Genomic DNA, 11,179 nt, shown 5'->3' on the forward strand with positions numbered 1-11,179 from the left:
TGCATGTTTTGTAGTTGACTTGAGCTGCAACAGATTTCCACATGTTGCTACCAACCTTGTAATGACAAAATAAATACTTGTTCACGAAAAAACATTCTAACAGTGTTATTTAAAGGAATTGTGGTCTTGGGTGGATTTTTCCTTTAAAGCTGTATGGCAACGTAAGAATTGCTCTGTAAATGCTATAAACTTGATTCTTAGTCTGGAGGACAAATTGAATTGTGGAATAACAATTATCATTAACTATAACACATTGACAAGAACTGTATAGACACTTTTAATTGTTGAACCGCAGAATATGAAGGTACATTGCCTTTATTCAGTAAACAGATTATGTATTACTTCAGATGTCCATTTTCTGATGGAGAACCAACGAACTGCAGTAGTCTGCTGCTCTCTTGTGGACAACCCACAATTTCACTTTTAAAAAACTCCACCATACTCAGGAAATGGTGTTTATTCATAAGATACTATTTTAAAATGACATGAATTGAATGACTCTTTGATAAAACACTCCTTTGGCTCCCAAAGGTAGGGGGTGTGGGCTTAGTTTGTTTTGCATAGCCCTGTGCACACGGGTGGTTGAAGATTTCACTTTAGGACCAATGGTCTAATATGTAAACCCCAGTGCACCAGGCAATGCAAAACAAACTCACCTGTGTGTGCACGCGCACGAATGACTCTGGTGGTCCACCCAGGTTGGGTCTCTAAGCCATCGGCCCAAGGGGGCCCAGTAGGGTAGGGCCACGTTCCAAATACCTACACTAACATCACTTAGAATGGAGCAATGTAGCATGGAATGCTAGTGTGGGTACTGGAACAGCCATACAGGTGTCAGGGCTTGAGGAGGATGGACATGGAGGTCTCTCTGATGGCGGGAGGGTTTGGTCCTTTAGTCGTCCAGGAAGAAGTAGTTCCCACTCTTCTTCTGTTCACAATCCTAGATAAACAACAGATTAGAGAGCAAATGAAATAAAATGGAGTGATGCTGAATGAAATTACTGAAAGTCAATACGTTTACTAAAGGCACAAAAGGGATGGAAATAAAAATGTAGGTTTTAAACACAGTATTTCCCTGTACCTTTATGGAATTCATCTTGTTGATCCTTGGTCGGAAGTTGCTGGGGTCTCTCCTGAACGTTATCTCCAGCTGTGATAGGAACTTGTTCATCCCTGAGTAAGGTCTGTGGCCTGAGAGGTCAAAGATGACGGGCCCGTGTTACACAGTTGTTTAAGAGCTAAACATGGGTTCTAACAACCATATCTTAGCATGATTTCAGTCTGTCTTGTCATGAAAATACCACTTTGTCAGACTGGAACATCAATTTCAGTCAGGATTTGACAGTTTTCTTAAAAATCACCCAATAAGCAGTTAGAAGGAGCTAAGAGTTCCATCAAGTTAGAGGAAGAAAACATTAGCCAGCCACCACAGATAAGAACAGCAGATATTAATAGCCACCAGATAAGAGCAGCAGATATTAATAGCCACCACAGATAAGAACAGCAGACGTCATGCTGCTGGGTAAATCAGTGGATGAGACTCATGCCAAATGGATGGGGATGGTTAACGTACGTGTTGGCAGCGGTGCTTCGCGAGGGAATACCGTCAAACACAATGACGCGGTCAGCCAGGTAGGTGGCCATGATGAAGTCGTGCTCCACCACAAACGCAGTCTTCTTGGCGTGGAGGATGAATCTACAAACAATGAATGTATCAAAATCAATGGCGTCCATTAAGGTTTGAGAGGTTGTAGGGTTTCTGTATTTCCTGTCAAACAACATATTCAGGGTTTGTGAATGGTACTGCTGTGAGCAATGTACAGCACGAGGTGGATCGCTTTGCTGGAGGTAGAAGTTCACCCCACCTAACCACAGATCTAGGATCAGAGTGTGTGTGATTACCTTTTGATGACCTTGGCACACACGAGACGCTGCTCAGAGTCCAGGTAGGCGGAGGGCTCGTCTATCAGGTAGACATCAGCTGGTTTCCCCAGACACAGGGCCATGGCCACCCTCTGCAACTCTCCTCCAGACAGGTTCTGGACCTACAGAGACAAGCAGGGGGGTGCTCATTAGACACCAAACGGAGAAAAATGGACTGAAACAGGGAGTACCTGGACATGTCCAATAAGAAATGCTTGCTTTCATTCTCTGGTCCAGTGTGCATGGTCCATTGGGGCACCGTGTAGCAAAGTGATTTGCATCAGACATGTTTTATTCTGTTCTTAATGGACATGTTCAGGTAGTAGTAACGCCCCCATTTCGCACTGTTGCAAAACATTCAATGAGAACTGAACACAACCCAGAAAGCACAACTTACGTCCTGGTCGATGATGCTCTCAATCTGCATAGGCTTCATGACGTCAGTCACAAACTGGGGGTGAGTGTAGGCGTCTCGGATCTTCTCATGGAGCAGAGCCCGCACACTACCCTACAGACAGAGGACATGAGGAAGTTAGTCAGGGGCTGAGGGGCACACTACCCTACAGACAGAGGACATGAGGAAGTTAGTCAGGGGCTGAGGGGCACACTACCCTACAGAGACAGACGACACGAGGAAGTTAGTCAGGGGCTGAGGGGCACACTACCCTACAGACAGAGGACATGAGGATGTCCTCATGAGATGAGGGGCAGGTGTCTGTTAAAGGTGTGTAGTTGTCAAGGCAGTGACTGGTTGGTACCTACTTTGAATTTGGGGCTGATCTTTTGGGGTTTGTAGCTGACGTTCAGGATAGGCACTTCCCTTTGGAAGTAATAGAAAATGTTTTAGAAAAAATGGACCGAGAGTGTACAAAACAATACCTAATATTGTGTTGCACAACCCCCTTTAGCCTTCAAAACAGTCCCACTTAAATATTTTGTCTTGCCCATTCACTCTCTGCAAGGCACACATACACAATCCATGTCTCAATTGTCTCAAGGCTTAAAAATCCTTAATTAACCTGTCTCCTCCCCTTCATTTACACTGATTGAAGTGGATTTAACAAGTGACATCAATAAGGGATCATAGCTTTCACCTGGTCAGTCTATGTCATGGAAAGAGCAGGTGTTCCTAATGTTTTGTACACTCAGTGTATATTAGAGTACATGGTTCCAGCAATTAGACGATGCAAATGTTATTTACCCCTTCATCTGGTTTCAGACGGCCAGCCAGCATTCTGATGAACGTGGTTTTTCCCGTCCCTGAAAGAGAGGATTTAGAAATAAGTCATTATATGGAACTTGGTTGATAAAGACACACACACTCCTCCCCTGCCTCCTCACCGTTCTCTCCCAGCATGACCATGATCTCAGAGTCAGTGAACTCTCCTTCCAGGATCTCCAGGGCAAAGTCTCCCATGTTCTTCTTCATGTGGGGGTACTGGTAGTGGCACATCCTCTTGATCTCCTCCTCGTTGGCAGTCTCCGCCACCTAGTGTTGTATTACTACATTATTATGAACTGGACGGTTCGAGCCCTGAATGCTGATTGGCTGAAAGACCATATTCCACGGGTAAGACAAAAAAGATAACCTTTTTACTACTCTAACTACGTTGGTAACCAGTTTATAATACCAATAAGTCACCTCTGGGGTTTGTGGCACTGCGTTGCGTTGTGCATAAGAACAGCCCTTTGCCGTGGTATATTGGCCATATGCCACATATCATCAGGCTTAATTGTATCACATTACCTTGAACACCAGCGATATCTCCCTGAAGCGCAGATTCTCCGTGGGCACATAGCCGTCCAGGAAGATGTTGATGCCTGGAGAAAGGAGCGGAGGAGGCCTGGGGTTAGAGGTGAAGTAGTCAAGTGAACAGGACAGGTGTGCATTGGTTGTGGTGATATGCTCCACTGACAGATTGTGGGCGGCAGGGTAGCCTAGTGGTTAGAGCGTTGGACTAGTAGCCGAAAGGTTGCAAGTTTGAATCCCTGAGCTGACAAGGTACAAATCTGTCGTTCTGCCCCTGAACAGGCAGTTAACCCACTGTTCCTAGGCCGTCATTGAAAATAAGAATTTGTTCTTAACTGACTTGCCTAGTAAAATAAAGGTAAAATAAAAAAAAATACAATTTGGAGGGTAAGTGACAGAGGGGTGGTCTATGGGGTGCTGCGCTAGGCTACGGCCTTAAGGCTTTGAAATGTCTGTACCAGCAGCGGACCCATTAGAGTTAGTCCCCTAGTGGGGTCAGAGTGGGGGTTTACTGTAGCAGAGATCAAGTCGACAGATACTGAGGATATACTTTATCCATTGATATCAATGCAAATAATAATAATAAAGTACACATACCAATAGCCAGGGCGTCATTGTGAATGAAGTAAGAGGGTGGTAGAGGTAGTTTCGCCTTCCTGACTCCAAAGGCCATAGTGACCGCTCCATAAGCGCTGGACACTCCTTACAGACCGCGTGGTGTTTATGGTGTAGTATGAAGTGTTTAGGGTCCTACCTTCCCTGACTCCAAAGGCCATAGTGACCGCTCCATAAGCGCTGGACACTCCTTACAGACCGCGTGGTGTTTATGGTGTAGTATGAAGTGTTTAGGGTCCTACCTTCCTGACTCCAAAGGCCATAGTGACCGCTCCATAAGCGCTGGACACTCCTTACAGACCGCGTGGTGTTTATGGTGTAGTATGAAGTGTTTAGGGTCCTACCTTCCCTGACTCCACAGGTCACAGTGACCGCTCCATAAGCACTGGACACTCCTTACAGACCGCGTGGTGTTTATGGTGTAATATGAAGTGTTTAGGGTCCTACCTTCCCTGACTCCAAAGGCCATAGTGACCGCTCCATAAGCGCTGGACACTCCTTACAGACCGCGTGGTGTTTATGGTGTAGTATGAAGCGTTTAGGGTCCTACCTTCCCTGACTCCAAAGGGCATAGTGACCACTCCATAAGCACTGGACACTCCTTACAGACCGCGTGGTGTTTATGGTGTAGTATGAAGTGTTTAGGGTCCTACCTTCCCTGACTCCAAAGGCCATAGTGACCGCTCCATAAGCGCTGGACACTCCTTACAGACCGCGTGGTGTTTATGGTGTAGTATGAAGTGTTTAGGGTCCTACCTTCCCTGACTCCACAGGTCACAGTGACCGCTCCATAAGCACTGGACACTCCTTACAGACCGCGTGGTGTTTATGGTGTAATATGAAGTGTTTAGGGTCCTACCTTCCCTAACTCCAAAGGGCATAGTGACCACTCCATAGGCGCTGGACACTCCTTACAGACCGCGTGGTGTTTATGGTGTAGTATGAAGCGTTTAGGGTCCTACCTTCCCTGACTCCACAGGTCACAGTGACCGCTCCATAAGCACTGGACACTCCTTACAGACCGCGTGGTGTTTATGGTGTAGTATGAAGTGTTTAGGGTCCTACCTTCCCTAACTCCAAAGGGCATAGTGACCACTCCATAGGCGCTGGGCACTCCGTACAGACAGCAGATGAAGTCAGACAGGTAGTCCAGCACACTCAGGTCATGTTCCACCACTATGATGTATCTGGGAGAGTGGACAAAACAAGAGTCAAGAGTCTACAAGACAAGAAAAATCTGCTTCTACACCTGCATTGCTTGCTGTTTGGGGTTTTAGGCTGGGTTTCTGTACAGCACTTTGAGATATCAGCTGCTGTACGAAGGGCTATATAAATAAATTTGATTTTGATGGAACAGTGGATAATATTCAAGTAGGCATAAAACCAAAAGTAAACCAAGTGAAATAGGAGGAACTACCAGGTTGGTGTTTACTAGGAATATAGCAGTACTGCCTGAATTTGTCCAATGAGAAACTATGGTTTTTCTTTTCCGTTGCAAAACACTTTGCTACTGTATGCCCTTTTGAACAGGACCCAGGTTTCTAATGAGAGCATCATGTAATGTAACAGACCTGTCTGGGGAGATGAGGGAGCGGATGGTGACGGCAGCTCTTAGACGTTGCTTAACATCCAGGTAACTGGACGGCTCGTCAAACATGAAGCTGGAAGGAACCACATAAAGAGAGCCGCGTTAAGAACCACAACATATTCAGTCTTGGATGGCTTCCACTGAAGCTGGTGCTGTTGACTTACATGTCTGCTCTCTGGATGCAGACCACAGCGATGGCAAAGCGCTGCAGCTCTCCTCCTGATAGGTCCTCCACATTCCTCTCCCTGAGATGAGTCAGATCTGGGACAGGAGAGATTAAATAAACAACTGGCCAAATTGTATATTTTACTGACAACTTCACTGTAGAAGTGGGTCAAGTAGAGGTCGACCGATTAATCGCAATGGGTGATTAATTAGGGCCGATTTCAAGTTTTCATAACAATCGGTAATCAGCATTTTTGGACACCCGATTATGGCCAATTACATTGTACTCCACGAGGAGACTGCGTGGCAGTCCGACTACCTGTTACGCAAGTGCAGCAAGGAGCCACGGTAAGTTGCTAGCTAGCATTAAAGTTATCTTATTAAAAAGAACAATCTTAATATAGTCACTAGTTAACTACACATGGTTGATGACATTACTAGTGTATCTAGTTTGTCCTGCGTTGCATATAATCGATATGGTGCCTGTTGATTCAATGATAAATTACAGCCTATTTCGCCAAACGGGTGATTTAACAAGTGCATTCGTGAAAAAAGCACTGTTGTTGCACCAATGTGTACCTAAACATAAACGCCTTTCTTAAAATCAGTATATATTTTTTAACCTGCATATTTAGTTAACATTTCCTGCTAACATGAATTTATTTTAACTAGGGAAATTGTGTCACTTCTCTTGCGTTCTGTGCAAGCAGAGTTAGGGTATATGCAGCAGTTTGGGCCACCTGGCTCGTTGCGAACTGTGTGAAGACCATTTCTTCCTAACAAAGACCGTAATTAATTTGCCAGAATTGTACATGAATATGACATAACATTGAAGGTTGTGTAATGTAACAGCAATATTTAGACTTAGGGACGCCACTCATTAGATAAAATGCGTAACGGTTCCGTATTTCACTGAAAGAATAAACGTTTTGTTTTTGAAATGATAGTTTACGGATTTGACCACATTAATGACCTAAAGCTCGTATTTCTGTGTGTTATTACATTATAATTAAGTCAATGATTTGATAGAGCAGTCTGACTGAGCGGTGGTAGGCAGCAGAAGGCTTGTAAGCATTCATTCAAACAGCACTTTCCTGCATTTGCCAGCAGCTCTTCGCTGTGCTTCAAGCATTGCGCTGTTTATGGCTTCAAGCCTATCAACTCCCGAGATTAGGCTGGCAATACTAAAGTACCTATTAGAACATCCAATAGTCAAAGGTATATGAAATACAAATGGTATAGAGCGAAAGAGTCTTATAATAAGTACTTCTTACCTGGGAATACTGAAGACGCGTGTTAAAAGGAACTAAACGTTAGCTTTTTTACATGGCACATATTGCACTTTTACTTCTCCAACACTTTTTTGCATTATTTAAACCAAATTGAACAGGGTTCATTATTTATTTGAGACTAAATTGATTTTATTGGTGTATTATATTATGTTAAAATAGTGTTCATTCAGTAATGCTGTAATGTAATAATAAAATAATAAAAATGTAATAATAAAAATATATATATATAATTTTAAAAACGGACAATTAATCGATTGGCTTTTTTTGGTCCTCCAATAAATCGGTCGACCTCTAGTCAAAAGGAACATTTTTAAAACATAAATGGAAAGAGTTAAGATTACATATACACAAATTATAGACAAGAAGAGAAAAGACAAGGTGAGAAACCAATCTAAACTTACCAAGCTGCTCACAGACGATGGTCTCAGTCTTGGAGTCGTCTTTCCTGCTCAGAATGGAGCCCACAGTCCCCTAGTGGCAGAACACAGCACTACTGTTAGCCCGTCAGACAACAATTCTGTACAGATCTGTGTATCCCCACATTCATTTCTACAGGTCTGAACCCACACCCACAGGCTTGACTGACCTTGACAGTCTTGGGGATCTGGTCAACGTACTGGGGCTTGACGATGGCTTTCAGGTCATCCTCCAGGATCTTGGTAAAATAGTTCTGGAGCTCAGAGCCACGGAAGTAGGTCAGGATCTCCTGCCAGTCTGGTGGAGCCTGGTGGAGGAACGGGAGAGAATTGAGCTTTTGAAACTAGGGATAAGAGCGATGGTAACACAGCACAGTGTTTTAGTAACTAGTTGCATTTCAGTCATTTAGCTGACATTGTAAGGTCATTCTGCTGACATAATTATGCAGAGGGACATAAGTGACCCTTTAAACATTGTAAAGCTAGATAATAATGTATTAGACATCTGGCTACATTCTCTACAAGGCTGTGTCATAAAACTAATAGTTACACACTTACATCGAACTTCCCCAAGTTAGGCTTCTGTTTTCCAGCCAGAATTTTCAGCGCCGTAGATTTCCCGATTCCGTTGGTGCCCACAAGTCCCAGAACCTCTCCAGGTCTGGGAATGGGTAATCTGGAATGGAATATTGCACAAGTACAGTCCATGGATTCAAGAGAGAAACAAACATTCATTGAGATTAGGCCTACAGGTCTATGAGACAAACACAGCTCTCTTTACCTTGAAAAGTAACCCACCTATGCAACTTGAAGGAGTTGGCACAGTATCTGTGAGTTGTCTCTTTCTCGAGGTTGCTTGGCAAGTTGACAATAGACAAGGCCCCAAATGGACATTTCTGGAATTTCAAAAAAGAAGTCAGTGCTAAGTAATCAGGACTGAAGGAAAATGCATAAAGAAAAAACTACTCGTCCACATCTCCTATCAATAGCGTGTCAGTCATTTTGTTACGATTTTACCTTGACACAGATGCCACAACCGATACAGAGCGATTCGGAAATCCACACAATTTTGCTCTGAGCTGTGACTTCTATGCACAGTTTGCCTGCAAGACAAAAAGATTACAAAGATGAATGACAATTGAGTCTTGAAAAAAGTCAACATGGACCATTTCAACTGTACATAACTTGAGGCATTATTGTTTAGGCTACTGCCTCAAGACCCGGAGGAATTAGTTATAGTGTATGTGTCAGTGATATTATAATAGGCCTAGATTCAAGTACGAGGTTCAGCACAGTAGGAAAGGATGCAACACAAGTCTTACCCATCCGAACCACAGGGCAACTCTTTTGCACTCTTGCCGGCATTTCTTTGGCTTGCATTTGTCATGATTCACAATGGCGATTCTGGTGTTTTTCTCCGACATTCTGCCTGCCTCTTGTCAATTCTTGGCGGAGCAGAATCCCTCCCCAGAGTACTGCGATACAGAGATATGAGAGTTTAGATCAGACAAGGGTTAGGCCTGTAGCGTCTGCAGAGACAGTGAGTCAGACTAATAACAGTTTGGATGATTGAATACAGAAATGGCCTGTAAATTACTATTTGTCTTTATTATGGATTTCCATTAGCTGCCGCCAAGGCAGTAACTACTCATCCTGGGGTCCAGAAAAATTAAGGCAGTTATACAATTTTAAAAACATTACAATACATTCACAACATATTTCACAACACATTAAGTGTGTGCCCCAAATCTGGGTGAGGCAAGAGAGAAGAATGTATCTAGCTATTTCTCTCTCGTATCCATCTCCACTTCGAGACAAGAAAGCAAGATGGATAACGTTATAACTTAGTAGGTACAACTAGATAACGAGTAACACTGAAATATGAAACAATGATAGCGATTAGCAAAGAGACCGAGACTAGCTGAGCAGTGTATGCCACTGACAGTTTAGCTAGCTACATTAGCAAGTTTGTCAACCAACACTTAGTTTACCCTAGCTAGCTACGTTACCCTAACGGTAACTTCATCCAAATCAGCTGGCAGGCGACACTGTTGGCTATACAAACTAGCTAGCCAGCGTACTAGTATCAGTGACCTATAATTAAACACGTAATTTAAGTGTCAGTTATAAACTATCAAATGAACGAACAGCTGTCATGTGAAAACAGATGCGGCTATGATACACTAGCTAGCAAGTTAACGTTAGCTAGCTAATTGGCTAACGCACAGTGCTGACGTTTAAGCTAGCTCTGTTAGCTAGCTAGCTGGAAAAAGCAGCCCATTAAAATGTTATTTGACAAGTTTGTCATTAATATAATTTATATATCAATCCGACTCACCCAGAAACACTCTTCGGGTGTTTCTGTCCTCCAGGTATGATATTTTTGGTTTTAAAGTGTCGTTTTACCACGGTGTTTTATTAAACAACGTGTTCACAACAGGGACAGAACGCCGGGAGAAAAATGGCGCTCCCATGCGTAAAGTTTAGCGACGTCCAGCCATGCGTCGCTGTGACGTAGGGAATCTACGAGAATAAAAAGTGGGAATAGGTTATTTGAGGTGATGGCAACGCAGAACATCTGTTAGACATTCATAAAAATAAATTGAAGTGTATGATCAGAAATGTTTAATTGAATTTGTGAGGCCTTCAATGTAAACTCAAGCTGATGTATAATTTTACCTCTAGATACAATGGCTTAATTTAATAAATAAAAGTGTGTCAATGGCTTCACCATGCCATCAAATGAATAAAAGGGAAATATGTTACTTATCGAAAACAAGTTATTTTAACTACATAGGCCCATTGATGCTAAGATGTTTAGAAATATGAATCATAATGTATTTATCATATAGGAAAATGTATTTTGAAGGCATCTCTGGCTGCAGTGCAACTGGTGTCTTCATGGCACATACTGTATCAAAATGCAGAATGAGACAAAGTGAGTATCCTTAAACCACCATAGGCCTACTCAAATCAGACCAAATGTAATTTAATTGGTCACATACATATATTTAGCAGATGTTATTGCGAGTCTAGCGAAACTTTTGTGTTCTTAGCTCCAACAGTGCAGAATATCTAAAAAAATACACAACAATACACACATCTAAAACTAAATGAATGGAATTAAGAAATATTGAAATATTAGGATGAGCAATGTAAGAACCGGAGTATCTGACCAAAATGTGTGTGGACACCTGCTAGTCAAACATCTCATTCCAAAATCATGGAATGAGATGGTCCCCTCTTGCTGCTATAACAGCCTTCACTCTTCTGGGAAGGAAAACGCATACCAAGTCAGTTGTACAACTGAATGCCTTCAACTGAAATGTGTCTTCCGCATTTAACCCGACCTCTCTGAATCAGAGAGGTGCGGGGGGCTGTCTTAATAGACATCCATGTCTTCAGCACCCGGGGAACAGGGGCAGAACAA

The 11,179-nt window shown here is 43.0% G+C and overlaps 1 pseudogene; it reads right to left on the reverse strand.

The window, feature by feature from the left end:
* Nucleotides 1–731: 731 nt before the first annotated feature.
* On the reverse strand, nt 732–10,223 carry LOC135567107 (ATP-binding cassette sub-family E member 1-like; annotated as a pseudogene).
* Nucleotides 10,224–11,179: the final 956 nt, after the last annotated feature.

Source organism: Oncorhynchus nerka, unplaced genomic scaffold (genome assembly GCF_034236695.1).
Source record: "Oncorhynchus nerka isolate Pitt River unplaced genomic scaffold, Oner_Uvic_2.0 unplaced_scaffold_2633, whole genome shotgun sequence".
Classification (NCBI taxonomy): domain Eukaryota; kingdom Metazoa; phylum Chordata; class Actinopteri; order Salmoniformes; family Salmonidae; genus Oncorhynchus; species Oncorhynchus nerka.